Source organism: Oncorhynchus gorbuscha, linkage group LG09 (assembly GCF_021184085.1).
Source record: "Oncorhynchus gorbuscha isolate QuinsamMale2020 ecotype Even-year linkage group LG09, OgorEven_v1.0, whole genome shotgun sequence".
Lineage (NCBI taxonomy): Eukaryota > Metazoa > Chordata > Actinopteri > Salmoniformes > Salmonidae > Oncorhynchus > Oncorhynchus gorbuscha.
In genome coordinates this window covers 34,371,209-34,394,722 of record NC_060181.1, presented here as the reverse complement: position 1 = coordinate 34,394,722, position 23,514 = coordinate 34,371,209, and the positions used below count along the sequence as shown (strand labels likewise).

The window sequence follows — 23,514 nt, the reverse complement described above, 5'->3', positions numbered from 1 at the left end:
TTAGATTTGATTTGGATGGAAACCTGGTTAATGTGAAGCCATTTTGAAGAGGCTGGAATCATATTTTGGATGAACATGCACATGCCTACAGGAGACTTGAAGTAGCCTAATAATCCGATTAAAACACTGTGACTGGTTGTGTTCATGGCACATAAAGTTAAATGACCAATATTTAGGCTATATTGATACGTTAGGTTCGAGGTGTGCAAGGAATAGCCGCTCGGATTGAAGACTAAGCAGAGCTCATGTTAAGCTGTCCTGAATAACTGGGCCTGCCGGGAGCATGTGGCCACATTATTGTACGAAGACTTGGTAGAATGATGATCAGCAACAGACCACATCTCAGTATCAGAAATAAAAAGCCAGATAGGCCTGCTATTCTATTTTTCTAGAACTTCTACACCGTCGAGAGTAGACCCACAACTGATCCAAATTAAATGAAACACAGGGCTTTTGCGCCATTATTCAAATGACATTTTCAAAGCAGCCTAGAGTAGAATTTTGTACTCACTTGAAAACAATAATGCAATTATTCATTGCATTGTGGTGTTGTAGGCTAGTCTAGGTAGCATATTGTCTCTAAACATGATCAATAGGGGAACTTTTTGAGCTGTGTGTTTCATGTCTTCACTGTTCTTTCATGCGCAATGATGCACCTGGCCTCTCTGCTGCCTGTGTCCTGACTCTCTGAGGTCATTAAAGATCCCATGGCACTTATCGTAAGAGTAGGGGTGTTAACCCCGGTGTCCTGGCTAAATTCCCAATCTGGCGCTCAAACCATCACTGTCACCTAATAATCCCCAGTGTACAATTGGCTTATTCATCCCCCTCCTCTCCCCTGTAACTATTCCCCAGGTCGTTGGTGCAAATGAGAACGTGTTCTCAGTCAACTTACCTGGTAAAATAACAGATAAATAAAATAAATAAATCAGCTATTCATATTTCTTATTATGGATTCATATTGAAAATTGATGCAGCTTTGAATGCTTTTATATGTGGTATGATTGCTAGTTATCCTACTGCAGATCTGAACAAATGATCCACCAACCACTATTGTCACTATGAATGGTGGATGGAGGGCAGGATATACTGGTAGACTATACTGACCTGTGGTATAGTAAAAGTTAGCATAATGAAAAGCGTAGTGCTTAAGGGAAGTACCAAAACACCTTGATATAGGGGAGGGGCATGCAAGCATACGAGGAAATGTGGCTAAGATGGAATACATTATATAGTAAAACCTACAAAAAAGCAAATGTAAACCAGGGGGGGCTAAATGCACTACCCTCCCCCTTTTCCAAAAAAAAAAAAACACAACCCTCACAAAAGCAAAAACACACAAAAAAAAATAGACAACCCTCCCGTATTATGGATGACCTCCCCACCCCAGTATCGGTATGTAAAATAAGGCATTCAAAATAAGGGTGTCCATTAGAATATTTTGAAATATTTTCTCTATCCTAGAAAGCAAATTTGTAAAACCAGATGATCAGTATGTTTACTCTTTCTATAAGGCACTAATATTGTGTAAGTGCTCTTTGAGTGAACTTGACTGTAACTATGGATGGGAAATGTTAATTTGTATGAGTTTGTAGAGTCTGTGGTGGTCGGCGAACCCTCAACCTTCTGGCCCATAGCCCTGCATGGCATCTACTGTGCCACAAAAACATGCTGAAGTGGCAAAATTGATATCCATGTCTATAAACACAGGGTCGCTAGCTACAGTTATCGTTAACCATTATTGTTGAGTTAATTCTATGAGGACGGAGGGTGTGCAATTTTTTTTACAATACAAGTGGAGGGTCTTGTGAAGATATTTTGACGTTGGGGAAGGGAGTGCCTTTTTTTAAAGACACCTTGAGTTGGAATGTTCCTAAATAACCGCCCTTTCTATTCTGGTGTGCGTCTGTCTGACTGTCTTAATTACACATAATAACACCCAGACATGTAGAGACACCTCTGCATATGACGTAGAATGTGTGAAATATGTTGATGACAAACTCAGAACATATGTGTTGAAAGCTTTCCAGGCTGGTGAGGCATTGCAAAATACAGTGTTTCATTGATCAATTCATTGCAAAGTTACTTTAAGATGACTCATAAGAATTGTCTACCACTTAATCAAGGTGGTGAGGTAAGTTGCTGTGTTAACGTATACCCTTTCACACTATTGAACTGACCCAAACCATACTGTGCTGGCTTGGATAATTTCTTATAACATTGTCCTTTCCAGCAACTAGTGGATGACAGCTCAGTAGAGCTTGGCTCTGTTTGTCTCAGCATTGTGAAAAGCCCATTATAGTTTTTACAACTTTAGTCTAACCAGAATTTAGAGTCAGAATGAAATACAAATATTGGATATATACAGGATATTTCCTCAAACTTAGCCAGCCAGGTGTATTTACAACTAAATTTATACTAGCGTACTATAAAAATTGGCCTGGTGCATGCCGTTAAACCTCTGTGAAGTGGATTATTTCTATAGAACTCCTTCCTGCTTATAGGATGGCTACTTGCCACAGTAAACAAAACACATGTACAGGTAGAAATGTATTCAGTTAGAGAAAACGTGTCATCTTGCAAAGAGCAACATCCCCAGTCAGTGTGTCAGTGTTTTGACCAATGATTTTTTTTTAAATTGGCACACATTCCAACTAACGATTTGCAGTGACCCAATCATAACAAATCCTAACTTATATTTATCAGATGTGAATTGTACAACTTACCCTTACACAACACTATTTGAATATGTGAAATGTGATTTCAAGTTTGTGATTATTTATTGTTGTCTTAGGCATTGCCATCCTCCAATAACTAGACACACCCTAAACAGTCATGGTTGATTTCAAACTGGTTTGGTTTGTCAGTAGATGTCATATAAGAGTAGACTCACTCCCTAACATTTCCCTGACTTCTACTATGACTCTGAAAGGTGTTCTAGTTTCATTGAATCTGTTCTATTGAACATGCCATTACATCCACGATAAGGAAAATCCTCTTGTTTTATGTGTGAATGCCATGGTATGACATGAAAGATGAACAGTACATGCTTAGTTTATATTATAATTTGGTAGATGCTTTTATTGAAAGCGAACAACAGTAGAGCATGCATGCATGCATTTGTGTGTGGAGGACTCCAGTGGAAACCGACCCTGGCATTGCAAGCTCCACACTCCACATAATGGTATATAATGGCTCTTGGAAAACTTGTAACGTTAGCTTTCACCTATTCAGACATATAAGACTACATTTTCAAAGTATTTGGACCGGGCCTGTATGTTGAACAATAACTAACCAGAACCTGATAATTTGGCGCCCTCTTGCTGTAGAGACAAAATATGACTACAATATTGAAGTATTCTGACTGATGTAGGTGGTCTTTGCAGGCCCCCGTTGTCCGGTCTGGAGTGTGAAGTCACAAGCTCTGCTGATCGGCTACTGCTAGCAACCCAGCGGTGCCAAAAGCCCTGGTCTGCCATAGGCTTTCTATGTAAATTCCAATCGTCAGAACGGCCAAAGTTGTTGTGATTCTACCAACAACGACAAGAAACTGCCATGTGGGGAATCGTACGTGACTTGTTTCAGCTTGTTATTGATACCATGTCTTGTTTTGAGGTGTTTTGACTGATGTCATGTCAATGTAACGTTAAATATGTCTACGATTGGCTGGCTAGCTAGCTAAACAACAACTGTAACGATGTTTTGAGAGAGAACTGCTCATTGTGCAAACGTATTTGTTTTAAATAAACGTTGGAGAATAAATAAGAGTTCACATATTGTCAACTATGGAATGCAGTTTGGTTATTTGCGTGTCAAAAAAGATACAAACTATTTGATGCGTCAAATAAGCTTGTTGACCAACCAGGACCTGGATAAATAGAACGCCGTTTCGACCTTTGTGTGTCAAAAAATATACAAGTCAACACTATTTAATGCAACGATAAGCTTTCTGTCCAATCAGGACCTGGATATGACTGTACGTCACATATTCATTTAACACGCGCATTACTTTTTTACGTAGTTTTATTAATACAAAATAATATATATATATAACATAATTGTAAAAATAACGTTGATAATAGAGGTTCTTAAATTTTTTCAGCCTGGGACCCAAATTAGAAATGATTTTTTCCTGAAACCCAAGTTTATGAAAATATTAGTAAATTTAAAAAAATTAAAACTATACGTAAATACTGGTACATTTCATTGCCCTTAAGCCAAAAACAAATAACAATGAAATACCCATATAAATAGCTATGCATATTTATTTTTTCCCATTAAAAACACTCTACATCTGTCTAGGTTGGAACTGTTGCTGTTAAAATACAATCAATGATTTTAAATCTTAACTGGAATAAACTCATTGATCACATCACACAGGTTGAGTTTTTGATAATGCAACCCTAAGTAATAGAAGATGAAAAATGCAGGCGTACTGTACATCTTACTGGAGGAAGTATTGTTGAAAAAAAGTCTAGGTTAGAACTGTTGCTGTTAAAATACAATTTTTTTATGTATTCTGAAATGTAATAAACTGATTGATCAAATCACACAGGTTGTCTATTCTGGGTTTGACAGCACAACACGGAGGTCATGTTCAGCATTGAGTCTGTTTCTGTACTTGTTTTTTAAGTACCAGTCAAAAGTTTGGACACACCTACTCATTCCAGGGTTTTTCTTTATTTTTTACTATTTTCTACATTGTAGAATAATAGTAAAGACATAAAAACTATGAAATACCACATATGGAATCATGTAGTAACCAAAAAGTGTGTAAATCAAAATATATTGTATTTTTGAGATTCTTCAAATTGCCAACCTTTGCCTTGATGACAGATTTGCACACTCTTGGCATTCTCTCAACCAGCTTTACCTGAAATGCTTTTCCAACAGTCTTGAAGGAGTTCCCACATATGCTGAGCACTTGTTGGCTGCTTTCCCTTCACTATGCGGTCCGACTCTTCCAAAACCATCTCAATTTGGTTGAGGTCGGGGGATTGTGGAGGCCAGGTCATCTGATGCAGCACTTCGTCACTCTCCTTCTTGGTAAAATATATCTTACACAGCCTTGACGTGTGTTGGGTCATTGTCCTGTTGAAAAACAATGATAGTCCCACTAAGCTCAAACAAGATGGATTCTGCATTGCTGCAGAATACTGTGGTAGAGATGCTGGTTAAGTGTGCCTTGAATTTTAAATAAATCACAGACAGTGTAACCAGCAAAGCACCATAACACCTCCTCCTTCTTGCTTTACGGTGGGAAATACAGATGCAGAGATAATCTGTTCACCCACACCGCGTCTCACAAAGACACGGCAGTTGGACCTAGAGGTTGACCGATTAATTAGGGCCGATTTCAAGTTTTCATAACAATCGGAAATCTGTATTTTTGGGCGCCGTTTTTGCAGATGTGTTTTTAAATTGTATTTTTACACCTTTATTTAATCTTTATTTAACAAGGCAAGTCAGTTAAGAACACATTCTTATTTTCAATGATGGCCTAGAAACGAGGCAGAACGACAGATTTTTACCTTGTCAGCTCGGGGGATCCAATCTTGCAACCTTACAGTTAACTAGTCCAACGCTCTAACCACCTGCCTCACGAGGAGCCTGCCTGTTGCGCGAATACAGTAAGCCAAGGTAAGTTGCTAGCTAGCATTAAACTTATCTTCTAAAAAACAATCAATCAACGACTGTCGTTGCTCCAATGTGTACTTAACCATAAACATCAATGCCTTTCTTAAAATCAGTACACAAGTATATATTTTTAAACCTGCATATTTAGCTAAAAGAAATCCAGGTTAGCAGGCAATATTAACCAGGTGAAATTGTGTCACTTCTCTTGCGTTCATTGCACGCAGAGTCAGGGTATATGCAACAGTTTGGGCCGCCTGGCTCTTTGCGAACTAATTTGCCAGAATTTTACGTAATTATGACATAACATTGAAAGTTGTGCAATGTAACAGTAATATTTAGACTCATGGATGCCACCCGTTAGATAAAATACGGAACGGAATAAACGTTTTGTTTTCAAGGTGATAGGTCAAATCCGGAAACTAAGGCTCGTATTTCTGTGTGTTTATTATAGTTAAGTCTATGATTTGATATTTGATAGAGCAGTCTGACTGAGAGGTGGTAGGCAGCAGCAGCCTCATAATAGTCAAAGGTATATGGTTTAGAGAGAAATAGTTGACGCGTTATAATTCCTGTAATAACTTGCGGCTGAACTTGAAAGGGGTTCCATCGTTATTTTACCGTTCATGTCTTCCATAGAGAATGTCTCGATCTACTTCAAATAAGGTCTGTTTCGTGCAGGCTTAAACCGCCTCGCCGTTTTGAAACCCGTGTAAATCTCACTAGAATAAGGTAACATGTCAAAATATTTTCATAAATCCACTCTACATTTTTTTTTTTTATCTTCGCTTATATTTAGCCAATATTGATCAGAGTTACCTTGTCCTATGGATATCTACACAGTTATAAAATTGGCACGGTGGTGTAAGCCTACACGAAACACAGACCTTATTTTAAGTGAATCTAAAAAATATCCTATGGAATAAATTAATGAAGGAACCACTTTTCAGATGTTGTGTCATGGGAATTATGACTCGCACTTTGGTAGTCAATTGTTACCATGTCCATTATTAAAATAGGATTTCCTGCATATAGAAATTACAGTTTTTGTTTTCAACATTCATCACAAGTAACTTAAACTCTATTTTTATTCAAACAGTTGAGAGTATTTGTCTCCTAAGAATACTCTTCAGTATCATTGTCACTTCAGAGCTGTGTGTGTGTTTTACAGATGGCAGAGAAAAGCAGAGCACCAGTGTGGGACTATTACATGGAATTGGCACCAGGGAAAGCAAGGTGTCTTATTTGTGATAAAGATGTAAGCATGGGGTCAGCAACGGCAAAATAAAAAAATACCACCAACCTGTGGAATCACCTTAAGAACACCCATCCAAAAGCCGATATGTATTATATTAAGTTAAAATAAAAGTGTTCATTCAATATTGTTGTAATTGTCATTATTACAAAAATGTAATATCGGCGTTGAAAAATCATAATCGGTCGACCTCTAGTTGGAACCAAACATCTCCAATTTGGACTCCAGACCAAAGAACAAATTTACACCAGTCTAATGTCCACTGCTCATGTTTCTTGGCCCAAGCAGGTCTCTTCTCCTTATTGGTGTCCTTTAGTAGTGGTTTCATTGCAGCAATTTGACCGTGAAGGCCTGATTCACAGAGTCTCATCTGTTGATGTTGAGATGTGTGTTACTTGAACTCTGTGAAGCATTTATTTGGGCTGCAATTTCTGAGGCTGGTAACTCTAATGAACATATCCTCTGCAGCAGAGGTAACTCTTGGTTTTTCATTCCTGTGGCAGTCCTCATGAGAGCCCGTTTTTATTTTACCTTTATTTAACTAGGCAAGTCAGTTAAGAACAAATTCTTATTTTCAATGACGGCCAAAGAACAGTGGAAGAACGGCCTAAGAACTGCCTTGTTCAGGGGCAGAACGACAGATTTTTACCTTGTCAGCTTAGGGATTTAATCTTGCAACCTTTGCGATTACTATTCCAAAGCTCTAACCACTAGGCTACCTGCCGCCCCAGTTTCATCATAGCGCTTGATGGTTTTTGATCCTACATCCTACTACCCAATGGCTATCACTGCCACATTTGTAGCAATGTAGCAATGTCTGTTGACCAGTCTTATAACAACTTTTGCTTTTTCTTTTCTCCCTGTTGGTAGGACTTGGTTTTCTGTTGGAGCGATTCCTAACTGAACTGTCACCCTGGCCATGCACTGATTGTACTAATGAGGCTTCCTGACAGGTCAGTTCTTTGATTGCTTCATTGCTCACATCAATTTTACTCTGTAGAGGATTGTATTTATTTTGTTTTTGGACTATTGTCCGTGAGGGCTCTGCCTGTGCACATTCCTATCTGCTATCCCCGTTATTCTCACTCAGTACTGCGTTCACTCGTGTGGGTGTGAACTTACGTGAAATCCTGGCCTTTTGCATGCGTTCGCTTTCATTGCCCTGGGCAATTAGCATTTTTCTCAAGCAACAGTTCATTACTGGTGTTAATATTCTGGAGATGCACTATCATCTCTGCCCTGACATGATCATTTATTAATCCTGTAACAATGGCCTGCAGGCATTGGCTCTTGACTAACTCTGTGCCATATTTCAGTCCTGATTGGGCTTGAGCTGAGGCGGATAACACTTTCTGTCTCAGGTCAAAGACTCGGAAGTCCAAGGCAGACTCACCCGGCTCTTGTGTTGCTTTAGTCATCTTGTGATACAGTTCAGTTGCATCCTTCTCTGCATGTGTCCTCAAGATTTGCCTTAAGTGTGTAGAGTGTCATGTCTGTTTTTCCCTCCAGATAACTCCTCATTTTAAGTCCTGGGCTCACAGCTCTGGTTACTGCTTGTATGATTTCTAATTCATGGTACCCTTTTCTCTGTCCATTTTCAATCTGATGTCCTAGCCTGCTGAAGCTGAGCTTATCTTTCTGATTCTCATCTCCTATCTGTCTATGGATTTTAAAGTCTTTATAACTGGACATACTCATTCCATTCTCTCTCTGTGGCGGGTGCCTTTCTGGAGCTGATACCGTTTCTCTGCTGGGCTGAGGACTCCCTCCCTCTTCTTTTCGTTCTGCCGCAGCTCCCATCTCTCCGCTGGGTTCGCTGTCCACTTTCATCATTGGCGCCGACTGGCTGGGACTTGTAGGCAGACTTTTCACATTATCCTCAGAGTCCGATATTCCTTTGATTTCGTATTTCAGTTGAATCAGTCAGGACATTCCTTCATTCTCTGATTCCATTAAATCCTCCTTCTCACAGTAATCTTCCATCAATTTGCACCGCAAAGCGCGACGGCTCTTTCCTTTTACTTGTCATCTACACTTCCTATTCCACAACGTACACACAAGTGCCATAAATTGTCCTCAGTTAAAGTCCATAAACTCTGCTCGATTTCATCCAACGTTTCCCTCTCTCAACTCATATTGGTCCTACTCACGTGGCAACAACGTCAATGCAGGCAATGGCAAGATAGCTACAATCTGTTTGGTGGTTAGCCCGCTAACGTTAGTTAGTTAGCTACTCTCCCAAGGTCTCTCACTCGTTGTCCGTTCCAGGAATATGGGCTGGTGCTCACATGAAAATAAATCTCAGCGGTGCCTACACATTTTTTACCCCTTCTATGAGCTTATAATATAAACTTACACGCGGAAGGTACGGTTTACTCCACCTTTAATCATGTCAGCACATGTAACAGAAGTTTACAGCCCTTTTTTTGTTTCTTATTCTTCCTCTCCCCAATTCACTTAAACTATATTTCTTTATTTCCCATGGGCTTCACCAGAGTACCCCCTAGTGGCTGGAATACAACTGTATTAAGCCCCTTACACATGCAGTTACAAACCTGCTAGAGTTAGCGGCAGGTGGACGAGTAATATCCACCGTAATAGTACGGATGAGGCCTTAGCTGGAATGTGAAGCTAACTGAAGCTGGTTAGCTTTAGAAACCCCTGAGTATATATCGCTTGCTTCGTAGGATTCCCGGCTGGTGGGTATTCCAGAAAGAGTGTTTAACATTTCCGGCTTCGCTTAACCAGTTGAGGGAGTCCGGGATTTGTTGGTTCCAGAATGGCTGCTTCTCGTTTAAATAGGCCCAATTGCAATCCAAAGGCTCTGTGTGGAGGCTAAATTGAGCTCTGTATCACATCGCTGTGTCTCCCAAATTGTGTAACAATGCGCAGTAGTGTAAAGTACTTAAGTAAAAATGCTTTAAAGTACTAATTAAGTCGTTTTGGGGGGTATCTGTACTATTTATATTTTTTACTACTTTTACTTCACTACATTCCTAAAGAAAATATTGTAATTTTTACTCCATACATTTTCCCTGACACCCAAAAGTACTCGTTACGTTGTAAATGCTTAGCAGACCAGGAAAATTTTGAAATTCATGCACTTATCAAGAGAACACGTGGTCATCCCTACTGTCTGTCTTGGCGGATTCACTAAACACAAATTCACTAAACACATCTTTTGTAAATAATGTGTTGGGATGTCACCCTGGCTATAAAATACATTTTAACAATGTATGTTAAACAAGAAAATGGTGCCATCTGGTTGGCTTAATATAAGGAATATTTGATACTTAAGTATATTTTATCCATTTAATTTACTTTTGATACTTAAGTATATTTAAAACCAAATATTTTTTATTCAAGTAGTGACTTTCTATTAAGGTATCTATACTTTTACTCAAGTATGACAATAAGGTATTTTTTCCATTATTGACACTGCGGAGGACTCCACATAGCTCTGTATTGACACTTCCTTCACAACAGCTCTGCTCTTCTCAAGAAGTATGAATGCCCTGTCTTCTGCATAGGCCTTATCACAGTAAATGCTGTATGGCCACTGCAGATGTCAGATTTACCATGCAGAGCCTTTAAGCGAAGCACAGATTAGTTGATCGGACAACTGGCGGGTGAGTACAACATTCAAAAAGGTTGTCATGTTGATGGCAGAAACAAATGATAGAGAGGGAGTCAAAAGACCGAACCAAAAATTTCACAAGTCTAGAACAAGAAACAATTGTAACATACAATTAATATATTCACATATTTACCAAAAAAAGAGAGGGAGCCTGGCAGAAAATAGCAGACAAAGTAAATGTGCAAGTGAAGTGGCACTATTCCAATATCTAATAGGCCTAGCTTACACACATGGTTTAACAAAGCATCACTGGCAGTCAACTGACCGCAGCCTACTGTACCCGCTATTATGCAAGAGTCCTCTTTGATTATATGGACAGCTTGATGGCCAGGGAATGCAACAAAGACATTCAAATATCTCTCAATGCGAGGCATTTCCAAATCGTTCAGAAATGTACAGGAAACTTCCTGTGGTAATTTAAAAAAATAAGTAATACATTTACTTTTGTAGTTTGTAGGCCTATAGCAGTCAGAGCGTAACTGCTTTGGGTTACATTGGCTATGTACGGGTTGAGTAAATTGTTCAATAATTTGTTCCCGTTGTAATGCACGGCGAACAGTGCAGGTTCCGATGTTAATTGGATTTTCCGCAAAGGGACAGGCTATAGTGACGAACAAAAATCTGATTGTCGGAAAAGGACTGTTTTTATTCACCAGGACAGGTTAAGATGGCAAGGCCACCACCTTTTTTAAATAACCCTGCCTGAGGTAGAAAAAAACACAACCATGTTTTTTCACATCTCTCATGTCTCCCATTTATGATTGTGTAAAAATATTTTACTGCATAAGTGGTTAAATTGATAGATATTGTGAAACACCCCCTAAACACAAAGGGATTCATGGTCAAATTGCTGCAAAGAAACCACTACTAAAGGACACCAATAATAAGAAGAGACTTGCTTTGGCCAAGAAACACAAGCAATGGACTTTAGACCGGTGGAAATCTGTCCTTTGGTCTGATGAGTCCAAATTTTAGATTTTTGGTTCAAACCGCTGTGTCTTTGAGAGACGCAGAGTAGGTGAATGGATGATCTCTGCATGTGTGGTTCCCACCGTGAAGCATGGAGGAGGAGGTGTGATGGTGTGGGGTGCTTTGCTGGTGAAGCTGTGTGTGATTTATTTTGATGTCTGCCTGACTGCATAAGCCGACGCAAAATGGTTTATCTGAGCCTGTGCTAGCTCGTGAGATCTGGCTATGTCGATAGCTTTGTCCAGCATTACCTCAGACTCAACATTCAAATGTTTCTCTCACTTGCGGTGAGTGTATTCCAAATACAATACGGTCCCTGACCATCTCATCCTTTGCATAATCAGTCTTTCACAAGCAGACGCAGCTTTGTCACAAACTGTTCAAAAGACTCGCAGGCTCCCTGTATTTCCTCATGGAATTTGTACCTAGCGAAAATCATATTGGTCTTTGGCGCAACATATGCTTCAAAACGTTCGTAGTATGTTTTTAGTACCTTTGATTCAGCCACGGTAAGTGTCCATGTGTTGTAAATATCTCTCCCTTTTTCACCGATCCAGAGGAGCAAGAAGCTGCACTTTTCCTCTTCTCCTCTGTCCTTCAGTGGACCCGTGAACATTAGCTCCACATGCTGTTTGTACTTACGCTATGCATCGGGTAAGTTTGTAGACTATCAGTCCATTCAAGGTGAAGGAACTCCAGAAAAATCCATCTTTTAAGATCTTTTACTCTGACACCATGTCTTCTAATTACAATTCAGTATGTTTATTTTCAATGAAGGCCTAGGAACAGTGGGTTAACTGCCTGTTCAGGGGCAGAACGACAGATTTGTACCATGTCAGCTCGGGGGTTGAACTTGCAACCTTCCGGTTACTAGTCCAACGCTCTAACCACTAGGCTACCCTGCCACCCCAATGTGAGCAAATGAGGTGAGATAAGGGAGGTAAAGGCAAAAAAAGGCCATGGTGGCGAAGTAAATACAATATAGCAAGTAAAACACTGGTATGGTAGATTTGCAGTGGAAGAATGTGCAAAGTAGAGATAGAAATAATGGGGTGCAAAGGAGCAAAATAAATAAATAAATACAGTAGGGGGAGAGGTAGTTGTTTGGGCTAAATTATAGATGGGCTATGTACAGGTGTAGTAATCTGTGAGCTGCTCTGACAGCTGGTGCTTAAACTTCTTATGGCTGCAGGGGCAGTATTGAGTAGCTTGGATGAATAAGGTGCCCAGAGTAAAAGGCCTGCTCCTCAGTCCCAGTTGCTAATATATGCATATTAGTAGTACATTTGGATAGAAAACACTGTTAAAACTGTTAAAAAGATGTCTGTGAGTATAACAGAACTCATATGGCAGGCAAAAACCTGAGAAAAAATCCAAACAGGAAGTGGGAAATCTGAAGTTTGTAGTTGTTGAACTCAGCCCTATCGAATACACAGTGGGATATTGGTTATGTTGCACTTCCCAGGGCTTCCACTAGATGTCAACCATTTTTAGAAACTTGAATGAGGCTTCTACTGTGATGTGGGGCCGGATGAGAGCTCTTTGAGTCAGTGGTCTGGCAGAGAGCCAGTTCCTGGTCACGCGCATTTCACGAGAGCAACCTGCATTCCATGGCTTTTCTACAGAGAATGGAATTCTCCGGTTGGAACGTAATTGAAGATTTATGATAAAAACATCCTAAAGATTGATTCCATACTTAGTTTGAACTGTTTCTACGACCTGTAATATAACTTTTTAAACTTTTCGTCCGACGTTCGGCTGGACCTGCACGAGCGTTTGTGTTTCCACCCCCATTCTTCACAGTAGGTATGGTGTTCTTTGGATGCAACTCAGCATTCTTTGTCCTCCAAACACGACGAGTTGAGTTTTTACCAAAAAGTTATATTTTGGTTTCATCTGACCATATGACATTCTCCCAATCTTCTTCTGGATCATCCAAATGATCTCTAGCAAACTTCGGACGGGCCTGGACATGTACTGGCTTAAGCAGGGGGACATGTCTGGCACTGCAGGATTTGAGTCCCTGGCGGCGTAGTGTGTTACTGATGGTAGGATTAGCTTCTTTGGTCCCAGCTCTCTGCAGGTCTTGCATGGAGTCCCAGATCAATGGAGATTATCAGTAGTCTTGTATGTCTTCCATTTCCTAATAATTGCTCCCACAGTTAATTTCTTCAAACCAAGCTGCTTACCTATTGCAGATTCAGTCTTTCCAGCCTGGTGCAGGTCTACAATTTTGTTTCTGATGTCCTTTGACAGCTCTTTGGTCTTGGCCATAGTGGAGTTTGGAGTGTGACTGTTTGAGGTTGTGGACAGGTGTCTTTTATACTGATAACAAGTTCAAACAGGTGCCATTAATACAGGTAACGAGTGGAGGACAGAGGAGCCTCTTAAAGAAGAAGTTACAGGTCTGTGAGAGCCATGTCTGTCATAGTTGAAGTGTACCTATGATGAAAATTACAGGCCTCTCTCATCTTTTTAAGTGGGAGAACTTGCACAATTGGTGGCTGACTAAATACTTTTTTGCCCCACTGTACCTGCTGGAGCGCGTGCTACAGCTGGGTGCTGCTATGGTGACCAGGAAACATTGAAAATTCATGTCAATTGCGTGAGATGAAAATGGACAAACTTAAAGGGTGTGCAATGTGTAGGCCCACTGAGTGTACATGCTAAACCTTGTGTGAAGTCAGTAGGTCACATGACCAAGGAGCTATTGAAATTCAAAAATGTAAATAAATCATTTAAAATAGTGTGAGATGTGAATCAACCAAAAAAAAGTGTGTGCAATGTGTGACTATGCCATCGGGTTAGCTAGAACCAGTTTTGGATGTTTTAGGAGTAATGGTTAAAGAGCTATTGAAATGAGAAAATGTTGATTTGTCACTATGTTGACAGTCCCTAACTGCTGTTGGTGGACATAAGGAAAACTACAGGCGAATATCCGTTGAATATCCAACCTGAATCTGTCTTTACCTCGGTAGCTGACAGTCGGCAAACTCAACATCACAACAAACAGGAGGGACAGACATGGAGTAACTACGTTGAATAATGATGTATTAATCTCCATGTCCGCTGACACAAACTCCGTACATGTCTGTGTGTTGCAGCTTGAGAATCGGGATGTTAGATTTACACAGTGGATTTATTTTTTATTGAAATGTTTAAAAAATATATATAATAATAGTAATAATAATCAGGCCCTATTCATTTCTGTGTACCTTTAACTCGGATCTCGTACCTGCATACATGGACAGAGAATTGCATAGTTGTACGCAAAATGCGTGCATTTTGGCAGGTCTGTTTTACAACCAGAGCTGGAGTCAATTAAAGATGCACTATGGTGAAATCACACCGCCATTTCATGGTTGCAAAAATTCTAATAGTTTGCCTAATTTAACTTTATGTGACAAAACAAGCAAGTATAGTGTAGAGAATCATTGTACCATCTAAACCACTGTGAAATATATTTTCTATAACCAAACATTTTCAGCTGGTGTACAGAACCGAAAGTAAGAGACATAAAAATGACCAATTAGCATAGAAATAGCTCACATAGAATATATCTACTGCTTCTTAGACTTGCTTTCAACGAGAATAACAGATCTATAACTTACATTTCTATGTGTATTTGGTCAGCTTGTCCCAAAAAGTAACATATTGCAGCTTTAAGGCAGGGGCTTTCAAACCTCACCTCGGGGACCCCCAAACTTTCCATGTATATTAACTAATCCACAGCAAGTATACCTGATCACAATTGTCAACTAATCATCAAGCCCTTGAAATGTCTGGAGGGTCCCCTTGAGGAGGTTTGAGAACCACTGAGTTAAGGGTTAAGAGACTGAATTGACGTGCGCCCCATCTCAAATCAACCCTTAGCCCAAGGTTCGTACAGACAGTGGCAAGTCAAATTCAAGAACTGAAGTACTTTTGCAAGCACTAATACTTATTTTAAAAGGACCAATTTGTATTATGCAATTGTTTTAGTCGCCACCAGATGGCAGTATATCAACTCAACCTCATGAAATAATTAAATATGTACAACTCATCACAAGTTCTACTCAATAATACGTGTTTCACTACTTATTTACTGTATACATGAGTGGTAAGTCAGTACTAATGATGTAATTTGAGTAGTGATGAGCAGAGTTTTGGGAGATGTCTACTGGTGAACACACATTTCTTATTCGAATTACTACACAATTCCAGCATAATGACTATTGTATTTTTATTGGGCATTTGGGATTCTACTACTTAATAGCTAAGAAAAAGAGTCTTGCTCAGACTGGCAGCTTTAATGTCGCCGGTTGGGAGAAGGGCAGGTGGGCTGTGTGAGGTAACCTGCACATGAACGGCCACCAGAACGGCAGGAGCACGGCTGCCGCTTGATAAAGTGAACGAGGCAAAAAAGCTCTGGAGAGAAAAAGTCACAATGTAGAACTGGAGCCAGTGCAGGATGTAGCGTTGTCTTTCCTCTTCCAGGGCCGATTCACCCATGCTAGCAATGTCAAAGTCTGACGCATTTACTGCACCTTACACTGTGTGGGTTGGGTCCAGTGATGTAGTGGTAAAATAAAAAAAATGGGTAAAATAATACTGACCAAAACCTTAAAACACAACATGAAAAGTGCTGATCCTATGTTTCATGAGCTGAAATAAAAGATCCTAGAAATGCTCCATATGCACAAAAGGCTAGATTTAATATATTTTTCCTGGCATTTTAGCTATTGATGTGACATTTGGCAGGCCTAATCAGTCAGTTCTGTACCCGCCTGACTGAATGGCAGTGTGGGTGGAATGAGCAAGCTCATCTGGCAACCAGAGCACAAAACACATGGAAATATACCTTGTGCGTACTTTGCCCAAGCCCCTCATCAAGCCTCCCTATGCACTTGTGTAGATCTGAAAGAATTGGTTAAGAGTAAGCTATATCCTATCCACTCAGCCTCAGAGCACACTCCTCTGATCGGTCAAATTACGTGAAATCTAAAGTACGATGCATTGCATTCGGAAAGTATTCAGACCCCTTGGCATTATCTACATTTTGTTACGTTACAGCCTTTTTCTAAGATGGACTAAATTATTTTTTCCCCTCATCAATCTACACACAATACCCCTGAATGCCATAGCAAAAACAGGTGAAGACATTTTTACGATAGGTATTCAGACCCTTCACTCAGTACTTTGTTGAAGCACCTTTGGCAGCGTTTACAGCCTTGAGTCTTCTTGGTAATGACACTTCAAGCTTGGCACACCTTTATTTGGAGAGTTACTCCAATTCTTCTCTCCAGATCCTCTCAAACTCTGTCAGGTTGGATGGGGAGCATTGCTTCACAGCTATTTTCAGGTATCCCCAGAGATGTTCAATCGGGTTCAAGTCTGGACTCTGGCTGGGCCACTCAAGGACATTCAGAGACTTGTCCCGAAGCCACTCCTGCATTGTCTTGGTGGTGTGCTCCGGGACATTGTCCTGTTGGAAGGTGAACCTTCACCTCAGTCTGAGGCCCTGAGCGCTCAATCAGGTTTTCATCAAGGATCTCTCTGTCCTGACTAGTCTCCCAGTCCCTGCCTCTGAAAAACACCCCCACAGTATGATGCTGCCACCACCATGCTTCACTGTAGGGATGGTGCCAGGTTTCCTCCTGACGTGATGCTTGGCATTCAGGCCAGAGTCATGTCATGTGCCTTTTACTTAGGAGTGGCTTCCGTCTGGCCACTCTACCATAAAGGCCTGATTGGTGGAGTGCTGCAGAGATGGTTGTCCTTCTGGAAGGTTCTATCTCCACAGAGGAACTCTGGAGCTCTGTCAGAGTGACTATCGGGTTCTTGGTCACCTCCCTGATCAAGACCCTTCTCCCCTGATTGCTCAGTTTGGCTGTGCGGCCAGCTCTAGGTAGAATCTTGGTTGTTCCAAACTTCTTCCATTTAAGAATGGTGGAGGCCACTGTGTTCTTGGGGACCGTCAATGCTGCAGAAATGTTTTGGTACCCTTCCCCAGATCTGTGTCGACACAATCCTGTCTCAGAGCTCCTAGGACAATTCAATTTTTGCTCTGACATGCACTGTCAACTGTGGGACCTTACAGAATCATGTCCAATCAATTGAATTTACCACAGGTGGACTCAAATCAAGTTGTAAAGACATCTCAAGCATGATCAATGGAAACAGGATGCACCTGAGCTTAATTTTGAGTCTCCATGAGTCTGAATACTTATGTAAATAAGATATTTCTGTTTTTTTATACATTTGCAAAAATGTCTTAACCAGTTTTTGCATTGTCATTATGTGGTTGTGTGTGTAGATTGATGAGGGAAGAAAAAATATTTAATACATTTTAGAATAAGGCCATAACGTAACAAAATGTGGAAAATGTTAAGGGGTCGGAATACTTTCCGAATGCACTGTCTTTTCTTTTCCATTAAGATACTAACCTTGCCAGCATAATACCCGAAACTTCAGTCTCTCTAGCCTTCATGGTATCATCGTAAAACAAAATGTCCCCATTACCTACATAGAAGAGATATTAGGTTTAACAGGTGCTCACACAAAGATGCATGCACGAACATACACACTTTGTGAGATTGAGACGCCGGCAACCTGTCCTCAATTACAGAGTTTACCACTCGCCAATGTTCAATCAATAATGAATAAACTTGAACTCAGTGTGAGGGACATCAGATCCTGCAGCATACATTGTTTCAATGAGACTTGGCTTTCCTTCAACAGCCAAACGGATTATATACAACCAATGGGTTTTACAGTTTATCGAGGGGACAAAACAAGGGCGAAGGGCTCCATTCTATGATCAGCAACAAGTGGTGCGACAGGGGAAACGTATAGGAACTTGCAAGGTTCTGCTCTCCCAATTTGGAATACTTGGTCATCAAATGTCGCCCTTTTTACCTTCCAGGGAGAGTTCTCAGGGATTACCGCCATATGTGGCAGGTAGCCTAGCGGTTAAGCTCTTTGGGCCAGTAACCAAAAACATTGTAGTTTATGTCACATTTTACATTGTTGGTCCTGTCACACAGTTATGCCACATTTATGAACCCTTTATAAAGCATGACATAGGGTTAGAGATGATTTGTAGAACATTTGTGGTATTTATGAAACCTTTATAAACTGCACGTCATTTAAAGCAGGACCATTATCTTTATTGTTTCTTTCACTTTCCTTTGGCCTGCGCTGTTGGAGCTCGGAGTTTAAGAATTTCACTGTTATTACATCTGCATCTGACTAATGAAATCTCCAAATCTAACTCACCAAAGAGTGGGATGGAGCTGGCAAATTGGGAGCAGGTATTAATGTAGTCCCAGTCAGCTGACTTGGTATAGCACTGTTCCCTGGACCTGCCATGCAGCTGCATAGATACTTGAAATTACTCTTATGCTACACATCCCTGACACAACCAAAGATCCCAACAATACACAACAGTTTACTTGGGCTAGATCGATTTAGGATTCAGCATTACATTCTGACACACGTACGGTGATCATGGACACAACCCACTTCTTCATCTCTGGGATGAGTTTGTGTGTGATGTTGGCCTTATCCTGAACGCCGGTACAAATCTGGACAGTCAATGGAACATCCAGAACCAGAGGACAGAACAACCAAGTCCCTTTACATACCAGAACTGAGTTCAAGTAATATTTATTTTCTTTCAAATGCTTTGAGCGTTTTATTGAGCCTGCATCGAGTGCAACATCTCCAATAACATAGTTGAGCAAATAAGGAATTATTCTATATATAGAAGCATCGCTTACAGAGTTCATTTCTCTGATGATTTGCTCAAACTTGTTGGTGCACGTCATCAGGCCACAACCTCCGCCCTAAAGAAAGGGAAGACCATATTAATCATCTGTTTTAGAGGGCTGGTTTCCCCACACAGATTAAGACTAATCCTGGATTTAAAAGCAAGCTCAATGGAGAATGTCCATTGAAATACCTTATTTCGTTCCTCACATGATAGGTTCAGAAGTGCCTTCTTGCACACAAGGTCAATGGGACACCCCGAGCTGAAGTCCACAAAGTCCACGTCTATTTTGTTGTTGAGTTGCTCTGTACATCTGGTCATTGCGTCAAGAAAGCATCTCTCCACCTAAAATGTTAAATTATCAGACTTTTAGTACAGACCAAGGCCCTAAAGCTAGAATCCTTAGTTGCTACATTTTTTTATGTAGGAACTAAATGCATAGATTCTTAAATAATATAAGTTGTAAATGCCCCATGAGCTTAGTTCAACTGCTGTACCCCACCAGAACCCCTAATATAAGCTCCTTTTACTCCAATGTTTTAAACAAAGTAAATGTAAACAAACACTATAGCCTCTAAACATGGTTAAAATTGTAATTGTATTATTCTATTATCATTTTGGCATTATTATCAGCCCTTGTATCCATAACTCTGTCTATCCCTCAGCTTTTTTCAAAAACATAGGTGGGGTGACTTTGGTATTGTTTCAATACCTTTACTTTGAGCTCAAATTCCCAGGAGGACAAATCTGAAATGGACTAAAATGATCCCCATCTTTCACATTTATTTCAAATTGAGGCAAATAGCTAGATCCACACAACAAACGAGAAATAAATCTGAAACTTTGGAGTGATCTACTACCACTTCCACGACTATCACTTTTAGAACCGGCATGGGGTGGAACAAGCTTAAGCATACTGCCCAGAACAAAGTGCAATGGACAGGAGTTATCGATGGCCTATGCTCCCCGAGTATTCAGATTATCATTGCTAATCAGTTTTAAAAAAAAAATACTAATCTAAGTATTACTTTCAGCCTGGTCTTTGTTCTCGTTTTATTAGATAATTCTAAAATACATAATGCAGAACACAACACACAAAATCATAGAGTATATGAAGCGCAAAGTTGTGATCCTCTTTGGAGTATGGTTATGTAACCGATGTGAAATGGCTAGCTAGTTAACGGTGTTGCGCGCTAATAGCGTTTCAATCGGTGACGTCACTTGCTCTGAGACCTTGAAGTAGTTGTTCCCCTTGCCCTGCAAGGGCCGTGACTTTTGTGGCGCGATGGGTAACAATGCTTCGTGGGTGACTGTTGTTGTGTGCAGAGGGTCCCTGGGTCAAGCCCAGGTAGGGGCGAGGAGAGGGACGGAAGCTAAACTGTTACAGTTTACATACAGTTGACATATCAAGCACATTGGGTCGGTTTCCATGACCCAGAAGAAGCTTATTCCTGGACTAAGAAACTCTTTTAAAAATAGATTTTCAGTTGAGCTTGGGTTTCAGTCCAGGAGTAGGGATAATCTAAGTCTGGGAAAGTGGCCAATTCTGTTCCAAGGACCATTTACTGTTGTTAAGGGTGCAAGATACAGCTTGTCTTTGAAGTTCACCTTTAGGAAGAATAAAAACAATATTCATAAATGTACTATTTGGTTTATATAACTTCTTAATATTAAAATGGGTTGTTAATATTTAAATGAGCCTAATATACAAAGTGCCACTCAGATCCCTGACATGCAAGACAAAAAACCTTGCACTGTGTTTCAGACAAACAGCTCAAACGTACCAGCTTCTTTTCACATTGTAGTAGCTTTATGACATCAGCATCAGTCAACGCACAATGGTCTTCACTAGAGCCAGGTCCTCCTGGCTAACATGCAATTTTTCAAAAGGTAAACAACTTGTCAAGGAAAAACCTCTAGACACCATAAAGTAAATTCAGTCATTGGAAGAGTATCTCCCCCCCTTTCTTCGAAGATTAAGGCCCCTACCTGAATTTGTCCAATAGAAACTATTTTTGTTGCAAACCATTTTCTGTTACAAAACATTTTGCTATGGTGTGTGACTAATGAATACAACCCAGGCAACATACCGTTCCCACATAATGGCAGAACCACCCAGCCTTACCGTTCTCTGCTGCTGCAGCTTTTTCCTGCTTTGTGTCCACCTTTGAAAATGGTCTTCATGTAGGCGTCAGACGCTGTAAAGGGGACCACCTTGTTGTGGAAGCGCCACTGCATGTCCTTGTCCAGGCTATTTCTCACTGGCATTCTCCTTTCCATGGCTTTCACATGCTCCTTGTTGACCAGGTTTTTGAGGTCAGCGCTGGTGTTGGCCCAGGCAAACTGGCAGCTCAGGCCGTAGTGCCACTTACCAAAAGTGTCAGAGGTAGCAGTGCTCTCCAACATCGGTGGGCTAAGAGGCCATGTTAATTTTACCTTTATTTAACTAGGCAAGTCCGTTAAGAACAAATTCTTATTTTCAATGACGGCCTAGGAACAGTGAGTTAACTGCCTTGTTCAAGGGCATAACGACAGATATTTACGTTAGCTGTGGGATTCAATCTTGCAATCTTTTGGTTACTAGTACAATGCTCTAACCACTAGCCTACCTGCCGCATGTACACCACAATGTTATGGAAGAACTTGCAATTGTCACCTTAGACACATTTGGCCTCACGCTCCTGGGGGGGGGGGGGGGGGGGGGGATATAAAATTGGTGTTGATAAACAATTAGGTCTACAGGAAACTCAATTGAGCATGCTCCTGATAGGTAAAGGAAAAACATCACTGAATGACTTGGTGGGATTTCTAAGATGGAAAGTCCCAGGTTGCATGAAAAGTAGTTGGCCCTTTCATCTATCAACTAAAGTGGCATTCCTACCTGAATAATGGAAGGACAGTCTGTTTTCGTTGCTCGTGGGTTTCATGTGCGGCCTGGACTTGTCCTGCCCTCGCATTCGCTTGCTGTCCGGTTTCCCCGTCCTCTCCTGCTCATCCGGGTCCACTTTCATTTTTTTCCCTTGAGGCTCTTCCATAGAGTATGCTCTGTCGTCTCCTTTGGTCCTGCATCACTGCTGGCCTTGTCACCGTTAGGACCCTTCCCTCCAGTAATTCATGGAACTTTTCTTTCGTTGTGAGAAACCTGAAAAACAGAGAATGCTAAATCACATTGACATATAATTGAGACAATTCAATAGGTATGCCTAATACTTTTAGATTCCCCTTTTTGGTGTGATATTTTCAATTGTGTAGTTTCTCTCATTGATGCCTGTTCCATCAGTACTCATGTCAGACTGGTGATGGTCTGGGGCAGGGGTGGCCAGTTATATTCACATAGGGCCATTGTGGGTGCAGGCTTTTGTTCCAGCCCAACACACTAACTGAGTTGTAATGGCAGCTTTGCCTTTATCAGGCCCATTCATCCCATGCACATGGCTTTCTGTGGCTATATTTGGGGTTGTCTCAGTCTCCAAAAATCTCTCTGAAATAAACATCTCATGAGACTAATGATTATTTAGAAAGCTAGCAAGCATTGTTTGCTAACGTGGCAGACAGTTGCTTGCTTGCACACTTAGAGTAGACACTGGGCTCGGCCTTTGGCTGACTTGAACATGGGTGCTATCCTTACTTACAATGCATTATGGCTAGCTAGAAATGCATGTGTCCGAAACAGAATACGACTGCAATGTGTCAGTAGTACACATTCTAAAAAGCAATAACCATAGGTAGTATGATAAACATTAAATGCACTATGCATTGTATGGGTTGAATGCTGTAACACAGAATAAAACAATTAATGAAAGACGAAATCAACATTTTAGTAGTTCTTCAAAGTATATAAGGCATGTGACTGCTGAATACCAACTATGAATCAATTAGATAATGTATTTTTAGGCAGAGATACCTGGCAAAGTAACTGCTCTCCTCTGGATTGCATAAAATGTAGCTGACATAAAAAGAAACACAGACCTGGCAAGTAGACTTGCAATAGATTATGGTCATTGTAGTTAATTACCACGTTTTCTAAACTGTATCGAATATTTGGGCTTGATCTGATTTATCTCTGGCGAAATTTCATTGAGCTCACAAAATAACTAAAACGAAATTGTATTCAATTTATTGAATCAACGTTGGTCAATTAGTAGTTTACAAACCGAAAGATAACCGAAATGTTAATCGCTGATTTTAAAAAACAACGATTTTCAACTAAATTGTGTCGAGGTTTTTTGGTATTTCAGACAACAGAGGACGCTGTTGCCTGATGAAGAT

The 23,514-nt window shown here is 40.5% G+C and overlaps 1 pseudogene; it reads right to left on the bottom strand.

Annotated features, from left to right (window-relative positions):
- Positions 1-14,696: 14,696 nt before the first annotated feature.
- On the bottom strand, positions 14,697-22,739 carry LOC124044357 (annotated as a pseudogene).
- Positions 22,740-23,514: the final 775 nt, after the last annotated feature.